General features: G+C 34.4%; 1 long non-coding RNA gene across 1 annotated transcript; it reads right to left on the minus strand.

The window, feature by feature from the left end:
* Positions 1-272: 272 nt before the first annotated feature.
* On the minus strand, positions 273-12,603 carry LOC105710111 (uncharacterized). The gene is made up of 3 exons (XR_001105682.2): positions 12,520-12,603; positions 8,538-8,677; positions 273-348 (listed from the first exon to the last, which is right to left on the minus strand). It is a non-coding gene; the product is annotated as an uncharacterized LOC105710111 (long non-coding RNA).
* Positions 12,604-17,006: the final 4,403 nt, after the last annotated feature.

Below are 17,006 nucleotides of genomic sequence, written 5' to 3' on the forward strand. Positions count from 1 at the left end.
AATTGAGGAAAACACAGGGGGAAGGTTGTTCCGAGTAACCTTCTACTCCGTGTTTAACCTTCCTCTAGCATTGTAGGTGTTCCTCTTCCATGATCTCCATCCCATTATTATTCTCGAACCACTCTGATAACTGGAAAAATGACCTCCCCAGCTCGAGTCTCTTTTTCTGTATTTCTTCCTTGTGAAACTCTTTCACATTGCTTTTCTTGAAATGCACCTGTCTTCTCAGATGCCTCCACGGGTTCCCAGTGGCCCGTGGAATAAAGTTCAAACTCCTCAGCCTGTCATTCAAGGTTTCTGGGTTGTCCCAAGCATTCTTTTCCAAAAATGTCTCTAATTTTCTTCTTTCTGTTAGAAAAAATAACCAAAGTGAAGGGTTGCTATTCTTCAATTTATGACTCAAACATTTCCACAGTAGTTTCTGCGCTTATATGCTTTGTTTTTTTAAGATACGTTTTTCTCCATTGGCAAATGTCCATATTCTATTCTCGTTGAAGTTAGTTTCCCATCTTTTGGCTTCCCTAGATGAAAATAACCAACATTTGTATGATCTTCCCTGGATAAATATCATTTTATGAAATTAATGTGAGCTTTGATTCTGGATTAATCTCAGTTAAAATCCTGGCTTTGCTACAGAATAATTATTTCACCTAAGTAAGTGATTTAAGTTTTTGAGCCTTGTTTTCAGATCTCTAAAATGAGGATAATATAACCTATCTCACACAGTTATTGTAAAGAATGAATGACATGAAGTCTGAAGTAATGAGATCTTCTTGGATTGAAGAAGCCTGAGGATCTCATTGAGTATTTGAGGAGAAAGAGGAGCTGGGAAGGGAACGTCTGTTATGTTAAAGGTTGCAGAGAGAGGTGCACGTGTGTGTGTGTGAATGCGCATGCGCACACACACACGTGCATATGCACACGCACGTGCACACACACACGAGAAGCTTCAAGTCCTAAAGCTGAAATTCTCATTTGCTACAGTCAGGTTTTCTAGCTTGTCTGATCCTATCTGGATTTAAGGGACTTTTTACATATAAAGATACACTTCTTTTTTGTCTGGGAAATACCAAAGTCATCCTAGACAGAAGATCTTGAAAACAAGTCACTTTGCACAACCACCTTTTAATAATTAAGGTCTATTTGTATCTGGAGTAAATTCAAACAATGAAAGTATACTGATAATCAGTATATTACATACCTAAAATTTAAAACAATAAAATATTAAACTAAAAAAGCCTTGAAAATGATGTTAAGTAAGCAATTCCAGCATGTACATGGAAATTGAGGGGACAAGAGGCTTCTTAAGGAAAATGTAAGAGGCTAGCAGTTAACAACAGGTTTGTGAAATCAAAGCATTTGTCAGCAGAAGGAAAATGAGGATGACTTTTACCTGGTTATTTCAATTTTACAGTGGGGCTATGCCATAAAAGGAATTCAGCCAAGGTGGCACAATTTACATGAACACAGTCATCCCCAGGGCAGCACCATGTGTCTAAAGCTATAAAGGCAGAGGGAAGTCTGAAACAGCTAGAAAGATACTAGTATTTCAAGTGAAGACTAGTCTGGGGTGAGAGCTGAGTTTTACATTAAATCATACTGCTCTCTGATCTTTCTATGTTTATGTCACTTCAGGTTGAATAAATCAGATTGGAAAAGACAATACCACATTTTGAAAAAATGATTTATTCTTCATAGGATGTATTAAGAATGTGGAGATTTTCCTATTTTCCTTCTCTTTCTTCATAAAAATTGAGGTGTCAGAGAGACTTTCAGCTTCCTTATCCTAGGGAACCTAGAGAGACTTCTCACCAGCTGAGAGGAGAAGGGAGAAAGACGCAAAGTGACAAAACATCAGAGACTGTGGCTGTGTGGGGACAGTTCATCATTATATTTGAGGCATTTAAAAAGTATTAAGTATTTATATGCTACGTATGTCAGAGCCATAAAAACGTTACCTATATGCATACTCATATATATATATAGTGTGCTATAGTAATTTTAGTTTCTTAAAACTAAATGTGTTATTGTCTAGTGTGTGCTAGTTTATCAATAGTATTTTAAATACTGAAAACAACTCTACAAAGTAGATATGATTTCAACTTCAGAGATGTAGAAGCTACAGCTCAGGAAGCTTAAGTCCCTTAATGAAGCCAGCTCCAAGTGGCAGAGTCATAGTTCTGAGGTCGGTCTGATTAAAAACAAAATGAAACAAAACAAAACAAAAACACTTTGCACAACACTGAATCATCCAGAATTTAAATAGTGCAAACTTTATAAACATCCTCTGTATCAGGAAATTTTGTGATTCTTTTTAGTCAATATTTTAGGTTTAATGATTATCATGTGGACTAGAATATTATTGGTTTGTAAATTGTCTAATCTTTGGATGTTAACTGAAACTATTATCTTTAATTCCTGTTTTCCTAATGACTCTAGTTCATGCAAACACCAGAGTCACCAGGCTGCTCTGTTACTGCTACTGAAGCACCTGGGTGACAGCAACATTCAAGAGAGCAGGCGTTGTTTTCAGTTAGGCTTCTGAAACCTTAGATAACGATAAACACAAAATTATCAAAACAATAATAAATGATACAGTAGTTGGCTCCTGTTGTAGCAGTGCTGAATCCTAATGACTGAGACTGAAGGCCAGAGAGTTCCTTTACTTGGGCTATGCATTGTGATAATTCAGCAGTCTCTGGCTGGAGCTGGGGAAAATATCCATAAATCTGGAGCCAGGCAGGTAGTAAAAAAGGCCAAAAAGGGGAGGGCCAGCATCAGCAAAAGAAAACTGAGAGATGAAGCTAGAATACAGCAAAGACCCTAGAGAGAAAAAGTCATCTGGTAGGGCACAATAGGATAACACTGCTATGTGTGCAAGCTGTCATGGACATACCACATCTCCTTCAGGTCCTCAAACTGCCAGGGCAGGCAGGTACCTCGGAATAAACCGTATGCCCTCCTGGTTTGATTTTCCCCATTCATTTCAGTCAAATTATTTTGTGAGTAGAGACACACCCTTTATGTACATACTGATGAGATGAATATATAATATATACTCTAAAATAATTCATCCTTTTTAGGATGGGTGTCATTAATTTTAATGCTTGTCTTTGATAGAACAAACATCCTTCATCTTCCTTACACTGAAAGGCAGTTCTCCCAACCTCTCTCAGAAACATGTATCCATTTATGTTTTCAATTTACTTTGTGCTATTTTTCAAAAAGTCAGGTCAAGACCTAATTTCTGAAGCAATCTTAACAGTGCTTTTTTTGTTCACCAGTGGCTTATATGATTAAGGAATCCATCAGGATTTTTTTTTGTTATTTTTTTATAGCATCTCTTTTGCCGATATCTCATTCTCTGTGCTGTGCAGTTCAGCATCTTGAATAAAATTTCATGACAAGAAATGGGTGTTATGCTTTGGAAAATGGCAGCTTCATCTCAACAGCTATATAATTTCTTAGAATTTGTGCTTTCTTATTGTGAACTTCAATCATCTAAATATTAAAAAATGTTCAAACACTTGCAATACAACAACTACCTGAGATGTAACAAGGTACCATGGTTTTCTTTTAGCCATAACAATGGTATCCAAACAGTCATTCCTTTAAAAATCTCAAATAATTCATCAATAGATAAATGGGGCTGGAAAGTTGACAATGAAGTTATTACATTAGTGAATAAACCACTTTGGTAGGAATATTACGGAAGTTACTAAGATATGAGAAAAGAAGACTGAAAAGATGACATGACCGTAGATCCTCTACTTTTAGAATGCCAGTAGACAGCCATTCAGTTCAAGGCATATAAAATGAAAATCTTTTTAAATCCTCAATTTACTAGCTGCCTACCTGCCTTGCAGCAGACTCAGGAAGGAAGATAGACACTTAAAAGGGTAGTAAATGGACAGAGGAAATGAATTTCTCATTAAGTTAAATGGCATTCATTTAGTATGAATGCTAATGGCACTAGGACATGTGGAATCAGGAATGACTATGATATCCCTCCTTTTAGAGCTCACGTATTAAAGGAACACTGATGTGGAAAACATAAGAATAATTTTACAGTGGAACAGACAACTGCCATGATGTGTGGATTGAAGAACTGTCTATAAGACTACAGTCTATATCTTAATATTTTCCTCAATTTCAGATATTGTCTTAGACCATATATTCAATAAATAACCCAAACACTGAATAACATCTAAAAATTAAAATATGTTAAATTTTCTGTAAATGAAAAAAGGTCTACAGTACCATAAGTTGTCAGTGCCTAGGACTGACCTCCCTGAAAGTAATCTTTTGGTTTGAAATAATTCTATTATACGCCTACAAGAAAGAAACTCTAGACAGGGGAAAAGACTGAGTGTGAAATGTACCTAACATTAAATGTAATTTTTAATATGTCTTTTAGAATGCATTACTCTAATTGAAAGAGATTAGCTAAAATAGTCTCAAATGACTAAGACACTTTACTAATAAAAAATGAATTAAGCATATATATACTTAGTATTAACAATGTGAATTGAATTATTTATATTGGTATATTTGAAAAATGTCTATTAAATTTGTTTTTTATTCACTCATTTATTCATGAATTAATTTTCTTATTTTTAATTATTTTAACAAATATTTTAGGTAACTTATAAAACTATATGTCTTACTTCAAAATTTTAATTACCAAAAGACAAAGAAAATATAGAACAGAAAAAATATAGTTTACATAATTAATTTTTAAAAAGTGACATAGAGCTTCCAAGTGGCCAGAGTAAAAGAGAAGGAGATAAAATTGATTATATAACTTTTATTCTTAATAAGAAAAAAAAGTTTGATCAGTTTTTTAGGAGAAACATTTTTCCTTTGGACACTGGTATGAATTATAGTTCTTGAGTGTATCTTCTCCAATGGTTATTGAGTAATGTATTGGTAAATACCATTAAGTATGTAAACGTGGCAAATGCAGTGCCATAGTCCTAGCCCTGTGATCACTCTTCCTTAGTGACACTTTCATTTGTCCTCTGTTTACCATCTTCAGAGCAAGGTATCGAGGTCGTTTGCATATGCCCTCTCTCCTTTTCTAGCCCTTCCTGAAAAACGGGGTCTTTATCCAATGGTTATATTGCAACACATGAAATACATGCTAAATTTTTGAATGATAAAATGACATCAGAGAGTTGTGAAATCTCTTCCTGGCTACAAATCGTTGCTTTTGCTATACACTATTATTAAATTCATATAGCTTTTACACTATGAATAGTAGATTTCTAGAAAATCAGAAATACATTCATGGTAGAGAGAGGCATTAGGTAAACTGGGTTAGTAGCTCAGAAGGAAAGCTGGTTGTGAAGTAGGGGAGCAAAACAAGCAGGAACATAGAAAGACAATCTGGAGTCCACATCTGACTCTTATCACCTTCAGCCTCAATAATGCTGGTGACCTGTGGAATTAGCTAATGTCTTTTTACACAGTTTTCCATGTGTTTCTGGATCAGAACTTGGAGAAGCTGAGGGAAAATAATTTGGAGGTAGCTACAGTAGTTGTGGGTTTGGGTTCTGTCACGTCAATAAAGTGAGCTAGTAGATCAGTAAAAGTCTACGTAAGCAGCCACAGTGCCTACTGTCCTGCACTAGCCTTCAGAGAATAAAATTCATTGTTTCTTCACTTCTGCTTTCCAAATCCTGTAGACAAGGTAAATGGCCAATTCTAAACCAATGTTACACAGGTAAGAAAAGTTTGGGACACTTGGTTGCAGTTTAGGTAAATTAACACAGGGAAAGCCATCATATTCCATTCTTTCTTAACGTAGCATCTAAAAACAACTATGTTGTTTATTATTAATCTCTTCACTAACCCTCTTCTAAAATAAGATACAAAAAAAGTCCTTTTAACAGTCATTAATTTTATCAGTCATTAATCTTCTATATGAACATATTTGCATTTAATTACTGAGATATAAGGTTAACTACTATTAACATATCTTATGGAAAATGGAAAAGGAGAAGACAAATGATTAATATATTCACAATTTGTTTATATCAAAAATAGAAGACAACAACTATTGCAGTTCTCATTTCTATTACGGGTCACGTGGTCATAGCTGGTATTTAAAACTATCTTCTTTCACTATCCATTTCATGTTCCCTTTGTTCTCAGCAAGGGCCTCAGATGTTAATGGTTTATTGCCTGTTGTGGTAACCGAAGACTTCATTCCAGAAAAGTATAGACCTTTGACAGTCTAACATTTATTGCATTGCGTGGTTCTACATTAATTTTCACCATAAGACATGGAATTATTAAGATGTTCCTCAGTGTATCACCTGTAGGGGCAATTTAACTTCTCTTTTGAAAGTCAGGATCCATCAATCTAGCTGGCAAAGTAACCCCCTTCTTTGCTTATTGATTCATTGGCATAAGAATCTCAAAGTCGCCTGGTGGCAATATCAACTTTCAGTTTGAATGAAACCATTGCTGTGGGATTCTTCCCTTGGGAAATAAGTTCTTTGGACTAGCAGACCCAAACTTGTGGGTTTGGGGTGAAAATATGTTCCTAGCTCATCACTAGGAATGAGAGGAGAAACTCCATTTTATCCTCAATTTCCAGAAATATTAACAGTATATGTTCCTAAATATTTTAATTCTGAGAGGTATTTTTATTTATTTAACTATATGGATGTATATAGATTATAAATACATATTTTCATGTTTTTACAAATTTAAACACTGTGTAACAACTCCTAACATCAAAATATAGAACCCTTTTCATCACGTTTTCTTTCCTCAAAAGTTCTCCTATGTCCCCTTTCTGCTAATTCCCTTAAACCCTGACCCCAGGCAGCCATTGATCTATTTTATGTCAATATAGATTATCTTTGTATTTTCTGTAATTTCATAAAAATGAATCGTAAACCATTTACTCATTGGTATCTGACCTTTTTCACTCAGGAAGATTTTTTAAAAAGATTTATTCAGAAATAGAATACTTTCGAGTATTCTATTTTACAAATATGTCATAATTTATTCATTTCTCAGTTTATTAACATTTATGTAGTTTCCAGTTTTTGGCTATTACAAAATGTTGCTATGAACATTTTTGTACAAGTCTTGTATAGATATAGGGTTCATTTCTGCTCATATGTTTCAGTAAATACCTAGGAATAGAATTTCTAGATCACATATAAGGCATACATTTAACTTTATAAGAAGCTACCAAACTTTCTTCAAAAGCAGCTTATTATTTTACATTCCTACCAAAATTTTATGAGAGTTTCAGTTTTTCCATATCTATCTTCACTGACACTTGCTATTTTCAGTCTTTTTAGTTTCATCATTATCAGTTTGTCAGTGTTCATTCACTGTGATTTTAATTTTCATTTCCCCATCCCTAATGATGTTGAATGTATTTTCTGTGTTTATTGATCATTTGAGTGTCTTCTTTTGTGATGTGTATGGTCAAATATTTTACTCATTTTTTAATTTGCTACTTTCTTATTACTGAGTTGAAAGAATAATTTATATATTTTGGATGCCAGCTTATTTTTATATAGAGAGATTATTTATTTTTTCATCATTTTGCTTGACTTTTCAGTTACTTAACCAGGGAATTAAAAAGAAGTTTTCAAGTTCACTTTGGGCTTCATGATTTTTTAACTTTTGTCTGAATAATCTGACTATTGTAATCTCACAAAGATTTTCTCCTATATTTTCTTCTAGTAGTATTAGAATTTTAGTTTCACATTAGCTGTATTTTTAGAAAATTTTTGTTTATGGTATAAGATAACTATTAAAGTTCATTTTTTTCCATAAAGATATTTAGTTTTCTCTAGCACCATTTATGGAACAAACACATTTTTCTTTTCTTATTTTGTCCAATATTAATATAACCAATCCAGTATTCTTATTTTGATTGTACACACTTATTTTCTTCCTTTTATTTTCAACTTTTGTATCTTTCTTTTTAAAGTATATTTCTTCTAGACAGAATATAGCTGGTCTTGCTTTTTGAGCTAGTCTAACAATATATGCATTTTGATTACAATATTTAGTCTAATAATTAAAATTTTTAAATGGCATTTAAAAAACATACAAATATATAAAACATAAAAAATAAGAAATACTTGGGAATAAATTTAATAAGCAGCTTTAAGAAAAACCACACTGATGAAACTGTAGTAGGCCTGCCAATTCTTAAGGCTAAACTCTAATTCTGCAGGATAAAATGAAACAAATGGTCAAATTGATAATATTATCTTATTTTCTATGGAAATAGAGAATATTTACCTTTCATTTATTCATTCCACAAATACTATTTGACAGCCTAGTAAAAACTATCTTTGCATAGTATTGAGAATAAAGAAATGCTTTAGACATGGTCCCTAATCTGAAGGAAGGTACTGTTCATGGAAAAGATACATAATAAGACATTTATCAAGTACTATATCAGGTTATGCTAAGTTATGCAGTGGTAAAACAGTAACCCCAAAATCCAAGTGGCTTTACATAACACATTTGTATTTTGCTTATTTGTATTTACTTACTTATTGCCTGCTTTCTGTCTGAGTGTCTCTACAAGGCGGGTATTCTCCATATGTTAGTTTCTTGTTCCAGCTGCTTCCATTTTGTAACAATCCCACATCAACAGGTGGTTTCAGGATCTTCATGGCTAGGGAATAGAATGCTGAAGAATAGGGCATCAATTAAATATTCCATCAGGAAGTGACATTTGTCAGTTCTAGCCATATTTCATTGCCCAAGCAAGTTGTATAGCCATGCTTAATTTTGCCTCAGGACTATACAACCACCCTATGTGACTATAAATAGAGAAATTCATGTTAGTGAAAAGTGCTAGTTTCTACTGAATGCTGTATAATAGAGGTATGCTCAAAGAAGTATTACTCACTAGTCAGTAACAATGGCCGCTGCTTGTTTTTTTCTTAATAGTTATGGATTGGAAAAGTAGGTTAAGTCCTGACATATATAGTAAAGAGGAAGATAAAAATTAATATGAGAATCTTGCTGTGCAGTTTAAGCTCCAATCCATACAATAAAAGTATGAACTGTTCACCTATTTGGGAAAAGTTCTATGTGCAGTGCAGTGTAAATAGGCATACTTCTGACCTTAAAGATCTTATAATGAAGGAGGTGAGGCAAACCTAAAGTAATGCAGTAAAAGCTGATTAATCTGATAACTTACGGACTGGAAATCTTTATAACTTACATATATATATATAAGACAATGATAATGATAACCTCGGAACTCTGTAAAACCCTAAAGTGTTTTCAGAATCATTAAAGGAAATTAAATTATTTTCAGTCTAGGTTAGGTTTGAGAATATTATTGAATTTTAATACTAGGCAATTGGCCATTCATGCATGGGATATACTTCTTATTTCTAGTAACTTGAACCAATGATGAACTAGAGTACACCATTTTCTGATCATTTGTAAACAAAATTAGAGAAACAGATAAACATTTGCTTCCAGCAACATCTGCACAGAATTGCTTATGTGTATTGAGCAATCATAGTGATTTAAAATGAGAGTAAAATGGAAGTAGATTAAGTAGGGGTTTATGTAAAAAGGCTATCTGAAGAGTATGTTTTGCAGGAGAGGTGAGAGGTGTTTTGGTGTATGGGAAGATGAATGTGGGGTAAAGCATCTCAAGAAAAGAAATGAGATGGTTTAGAAACAGATGTGTGACCTTGATCACATTCATTGTTTTTGCATGTCTGGAAAGGGCTATATGATGGGAAAGTAGGAAGGGGAATAAAGTTCCATTAATAGTCAAAGTTTATCACAAGGGTTATTTTATGTGGTTTAGAGTGCAAATTCAAGTCCATTCAGGTTCTCAAAAGCAGGCTTGGAGATGGTTCCTGGATTCGTTTGTAAGGTACGTTGTACAAGGAAAAGCTGCCAAGATGAATGGTGCTGGAGAACAGACATCGATGGCCAGGAGCTGCCAGAAAGGAATGTAAATCCTAAAGACGATAGGGAACAATCAATAGATTGGGCGTGCCTTAGTTTCTGTCTGACATACACTCTTTTCACCATTCCAATGATCACGTTCATGGCAATAACATCAACTATCCTCTGTATGCTTATATAATAATTCTTACGTGAAACAGAAAGTGCACAACCTAGTGTGCACCTGGAGACTGCCTAACTTGGAATGCACTAGAGCACTAGCTATCTGTGACATTAAGCAAATTGTAAAACTTTTCTGAGTTTCAGATTAGTTTCGTAATTTAAAAACAAAGATAATTATATCTTCTAAACTACCAATGATATTGTACAGATTAAGTGAATTAACAGACATAAAATATTGATAACAGTACCTGGTATATGCTAAATAATCAATACATGTTTGTTGTTATTATATGTCTACCAAGATCTGTTTTTTTTAAGAGAAAAATTTGTACGTCTATCTGCATTTCAGCTCTCTTCATTTTGATACCCAAGAGAAACCCCGAGTTCAACTAGATAGACTCATCCTCTCTTTACCCAGACCCACTCTTGTGCCGTATTCCCTATTTATTCAGCCTACTGAAAGTATCTCCAATATGTCCCTCATTGTTTCTCCACATGGTTTGTGTACATATAGCATATGACAAAATATATGAATATCTGAACATTTCATATGAATAGAGACTCTTTGAGGGCGATAAAGGAGTTGAATTTTGAGCATGACTCCAAGGTCCTAAACTTAGGTAGAAAGGCAGTTGGAAATTTGAGGGAAAAGAAGTAGTGGCATGAAAAACAGTCTCAGTTGTTGATATTACTTAAGAGCTGCTTTCCTTAGCAAATGCTTTAAATTAACAAAGCATAAAGTTTGAAAATGCAGGTTTTTCTACAAGCAATTACTTCTTGCTTTTGAACATTTCCACACTTCAACAATTTTGTCTTCCACTCCCTTTGAAGACCAAAACTGTGTTATGACAAAGAAAGAAGATAAAACTCTCTTCCGTCAAGGAATCACAGCATCTGCTTGGCTTATATTACCTTGAAGATAAGAGGTTACATCTAGAAATATTCTTAAAGGACATAAGTTGACATAATTTTATAGAAGAATAAAAGGGCATAATTTCATGGATGGATGATAAAAGCATGGGGTAAGAAGAGAATATTTTAGGTGAAAAAAATGACAGATAAAAAGAATTAGCGAAGGGTCAAAACAATATATGAAGGTATCAACATTTCTTTCATAATCATTTAATAAAAATGTCAACAAGCAAAATGCTGGCTGGTAGTAATACAACCAAAATGGGTAATTTAAGTGAAGGAAGTAGTCTAACTGAGCTCAACATGACTATTAACACTTATTTACTGGTCTCAGTGGAATAAAATACTGAAAGACAAGAGCTTGAAGTGAATAAAATTATATCCAATTTACAATCAAATGAAAAGATGATGGGCTCACAGCCAAAAAAATACTCCTCAATTAAGCTTCTTTTCAATGGCTGTAGTTTAACCAGCTGGATTTTTATTTAAAAATTAAAAAAATCTATTATTCAATCTTTTAAAAACAGGATTTTCCTTTTAATGGGTAATTTGTTTCTTTTTATAAAATAAAAGTCAGCAAAAACTGGTGTTCTGCACACATGGAGGCATAATAAAAGTGGCACAGTGATCTCAGAGACCTGACATCCTATGAAGAAATATGTGGCAAATGGGATAGAAAGACATGTAAGTCATGAGCAGGCAGCTCAGTGGACTTACCTTTGAATTCAAAGGTTTGCCAGTCAACTTAGATGATAAGTGATCATTGAGGTTCTATGCTTAATATGGTACGATGAGTTTTGAGGATAACTCCTCAATAAATGGGTAGCTTAAGGTTAAACTGTTTCAGTTAAATAGTTATCTTGCCATATACTAATATATGCAGTGCAATTTCATAAAATTTTCATTTCTAAATGTATAAAAATAATTTTAAATTCTGGAATTCAAAGAAGTAAGCTTACCTGGAAGATTCTCTGAAAGATTCTCTTTCAGCACAATGCTGAATAAATCGAATGTTGCTATAGTAGGAAACATGTTTTATCTTTCACCTTGCTTTTCATAAATATAAATTTAATATATTTATAGATAAATAACATGTATACTATAAATATACATGATGTTCCTATTTAGTACATTCATTATTATTATTATTATTATTTTTTGAGACAGAGTTTCGCTCTTGTTACCCAGGCTGGAGTGCAATGGTGCGATCTCAGCTCACCGCAACCTCCGCCTCCTGGGTTCAGGCAATTCTCCTGCCTCAGCCTCCTGAGTAGCCGGGATTACAGACATGTGCTACCATGCCCAGCTAATTTTTTGTATTTTTAGTAGAGACGGGGTTTCACCATGTTGACCAGGTAGTACATTCATTATTAAGGGACAATTTAATAGGTTAAAGTACTGATTTTTTAAAATGTCAAACAATTAAACATAATGTTTCATCTTTGTACATGTAAATGAAGATGAAAAACTGTGTAAATCTGCAGATAGTCCAATGTAATCAGTGAACATTTATATGCCTACCTTAGCAAGTTTGAATGCTCCAAATGCCATACAGTGAAGGGCAATCTTCATCCTCACTGCCTCACTCATTGGACAACCACTGATCTATTTCTAGAAAAAAAAGAAAATATTATAAACTTACAAATAATTATTATGAAACAGTAAACTATGAAGCAAAGTAGAGGAGAAACACATTTAATTGAAGGAAATGAGCAATGGCTCCATAGAGATGATGGCATTTAAGAAGGGCTTTGAGGCCAGGAGTGGTGGCTCACACCTATAATCCCAGCACTTTGGGAGGCCAAGGCAGGCGGATCATGAGGTCAAGAGATCGAAACCATCCTGGCCAACATGGTGAAACCCTGTCTCTATTAAAAAATACAAAAATTAGCTGGACGTGGTGGCGCACGCCTCACCTCAGAAGTAGTCCCAGCTACTTCTGAGGCTGAGGCAGGAGAATTGCTTGAACCCGGGAGGCGGAGGTTGCATTGAGCAGAGATCAAGCCACTGCACTCCAGCCTGGCAACAGAGCAAGATTCTGTCTTAAAAAAAAAAAAAAAAAAAAAAAAAAAAAAAAAAAAAAAAAAAAAAAAGAAGGGCTTTGAAAGATAAGTAGAAATTACCCATAAGATGGGGTGTTTGAAAAACTGTAACAGCACAAGAAAATAAAAAAGATGGTAAACAATGAGATGGATAGGAAATACTGAGGCATACAGTTCTAAACAAAAAATATTAAATAGGGAAATGGGTAGATAAGCTTGGGTAGATTGGCTTAGCAGGGTAAGACACTGAATGACAGACTAAGGCTTTTGTATGCCTATCATGTAAAACATACTTCTTTTGTCATGCAATTTGGCCTAAACCATAGACTCTCAAAGTCACTTTTGAGTAAAAATGGTTCAGGTGTCAGAGATTTTACTAAAAAGCTAGGAGATAATGTATAACCAGGTTTCCATGAGTTATTAGTCTTCTTAAATGCATTCAGGTGAATTATTTCTTTCCCTGGCCTATGTCTATTTTTGTACCAGTACCATGCTATTTTGATTACTGTAGTCTTACAGTATAGTTTGAAGTTGGGAACGTGATGTCTTTGGCTTTGTTCTTTTTGTTTAGGAATATTTTGGCTATTTGTGCTCCATTTTTGTTCCACATGAATTTTGTAATAGTTTTTTTCTAATTCTGTGAAAAATGACATTGGTAATTTGATATAAATTACATTGAATCTGTAGATTGCTTTGGGCAATATGGACATTTTAACAATGTCTATTCTTCCAATTCATGATCATGGAATGTGTTCCCATTTGTTTGTGTCATCTATGATTTCTTTCAGCAGTGTTTTGTAGTTCCCCTTATAGAGACCTTTTACCTCCTTGGTTAGATGTATTGCTAAGTCAGCTATTATAAATGAAATTTTTCTCCACATCCTCTCCAGCATCTATTGTCTCCAGACTTTTTGATGATTGCCATTCTTACTGGCATGAGATGGTATCTCAATGTCGTTTTGATTTGCATTTCTCTAATGACCAGTGATGATGAGCATTTTTTCATATGTTTGTTGGCCACATAAATGTCTTCTTTTGAAAAGTGTCTGTTCATATCTTTCACCCATTTTTTGATGGGATTTCTTCTTGTAAATTTGTTTTAGTTCTTTGCAGATTCTGGATATTAGCCCTTTGACAGATGGTAGATTGCAAAAATTTTTTCCAATTCTGTTGGTCGCCAGTTCATTCTAGTGATCGTTTCTTTTGCCGTGCAGAAGCTCGTAAGTTTAATTAGATCCCAATTGTCTATTTTGGCTTTTGTTGCCATTGCTTTTGGTGCTTTAGTCATGAAGTTCTTGCCTATGCCTTTGTCCTGAATGGTATTGCCTAGGTTTTCTTCTTGGGTTTTTATGGTGTTAGGTCTGATGTTTAAATCTTTAATCCATCTGGAGTTACACTGTTGGTGGGAGTGTAAATTAGTTGAACCATTGTGGAAGACAGTGTGGCAATTCCTCAAGAATCTAGAAATAGAAATATCATTTGACCCAGCAATCTGATTACTGGGTATATACTCAAAGGATTATAAATCAATCTTTTATAAAGACACATGCACACCTGTGTTCATTGTGGCATTGTTTACAATAGCAAAGACTTGGAACCAACCAAAATGCCCATCAAAGATAGACTGGATAAAGAAAATGTGACACATATATACCATGGAATACTATGCAGCCATAAAAAAGGATGAGTTCATCCTTTGCAGGGACATGGATGAATCTGGAAACTATCATTCTCAGCAAACTGACACAAGAACAGATAACCAAATACCACATGTTCTGACTCATAAGTGGGTACTGAACAATGAGAACACATGGACACAGGGAGGGGAGCATCACACACTGGGGTCTGTTGCGGGGAGAGGGGCTAGGGGAAGGCTAGCAGGGGGTGGGGACATTGGGGAGGGATAACATTAGGAGAAATACCTAATGTAGGTGATGGGGGGGATGGAGGCAGCAAGCCACCATGGCATGTGTATACCTATGTAACAATCTTGCAAGATCTGCACATGTACTCCAGAACTTAAAAAAAAGGAAATTACATTCTTGATTTGGTTCTCAGGTTGAATTTTACTTGTATATTGAATTACTACTGCTTTTTATATGCTGATTTTGGAACAGAACAGAGAACCCCAAAATAAAGCTTCACACCTACAACCAACTGGTATTTGACAAAGTCTACAAAAATAAACAATGAGGAAAGAACACTCTGTTCAACAAATGGTGCTAGGAAAGCTGGCTAGCCATATGCAGAAGAATGAAATTCAACCCCTACCTGTCACCACGTAAAAAAATTAACTCAAGATGAATTAAAGACTTAAACATAAGATCTAACACTAAGAATCCTGGAAGAAAACCTAGGGAATGATCTCTGGACATTGGCCTAGGCAAATAATTCTGATTAAGTCCTCAAAAACAAATGCAACACAACCAAAAATTGACAATTAGAACCTAATTAAACTAAAGAGCTTCTGCACAGCAAAATAAATTATCAACAGAGTAAACAGACCACTTACAGAATGGGGGAAAATATTTACAAACTATGTATATGACAAAGGTCTAATATCCAGAATCTATAAGGACCTTAAACAATTGAACAAACAAAATACAAATAACACCATTAACTTTGGGAGGCCAAGGCAGGAGGATCACTTGAGCTGAGAAATTTAAGACCAGCCTGGGCAACACAGCAAGACTCTCTATTAAAAAAAAAAAAAGACAAACACTTCTCAAAAGAAGACATACACAAAGCTGAGAGACATATTTAAAAATGCTCAACATCACTATCACTAATCATCAGAGAAATGTAAATTAAAACCACAGTGAGATACCATCTTATGCCAGTCAGAATGGTTATTAGTAAAAATTTTTTAAAGCTGTTCTTTTTTGGTGATATTGCAGAGAAAAGGGAACACTTATATACTGTTGGTTAGATTGTATAATAGTTCAGCCCCTGTGGAAAGCAGTTTGGAGATTCCTTAAAGAAATAAAAATAGAATTACCATTTGACCCAGCAATTGCATTACTGGGTATATACCCAAAGAAAAATATTCTATCAAAAAGACACCTGCACTTGCATGTTTATCACAGCATGTTTCTTATTCACAATAGCAAGATCCATCAACAGTGGATTGGATAAAGAAAATTTGCTACACATACATCATGGAATACTATGCAACCATAAAAAGGAATGTAATCATATCCTTTGCAGCAACGTGAGGCAATTATTCTATGTGAATTAACACAGAAATAGAAAACCAAACACCACATGTTCTCACTTATGGGTGCTAGAAATTGGGTACACACAGACATAAAGGTGGAGACAATAGACAGTGGGGACTCTAAAAGGGAGGAGAAAGTGAGAGGAGAAGGGCTGAAAAACTGCCTATTGAGTACCTTCTTTACTATTTGGACGACGGGCTCAATACATGCTGTCATTTTGGCATCATGCAATGTATCCCTGCAACAAATCTGCACGTGTTGTTTCAGTGACACCCTTTACAAATACTTAGGAATGCAGTTTTTATAAAAGGTTCATTGAAATATTATATGATTCAAGTACTATAACATTTACACTGTTAAGTTATATAATTCACTTGTTTTTAGTACATTTAGAGATTTGCTACCCTCACCATTATCTGATTTTAGAACATTTTTATCACACCCAAAAGAAATTTCATATCTATTGGCTATCACATATCCATTCTTAGTATTCTCAATATATGGAAACCACTAATCTGTATTGTCTCTATGACTTTGCCTATTCTGGAAGTTTCATGTAATAGAATACATGATGGTATTATATTAAATATAGAATATATTTATATGATTAGAATTATGTAGATTTAGATGATATATGGCCATTTGTGTCTGGCTTCTTTCTTAGCATAATTTTTTTTTTTTGAGACGGAGTTTCGCTCTTGTTACCCAGGCTGGAGTGCAATGGTGCGATCTCGGCTCACCGCAACCT

Source organism: Aotus nancymaae, unplaced genomic scaffold (assembly GCF_030222135.1).
Source record: "Aotus nancymaae isolate 86718 unplaced genomic scaffold, 86718_ANA_hifiasm-v0.15.2.pri h1tg000062l, whole genome shotgun sequence".
In the NCBI taxonomy this organism is placed as follows: domain Eukaryota; kingdom Metazoa; phylum Chordata; class Mammalia; order Primates; family Aotidae; genus Aotus; species Aotus nancymaae.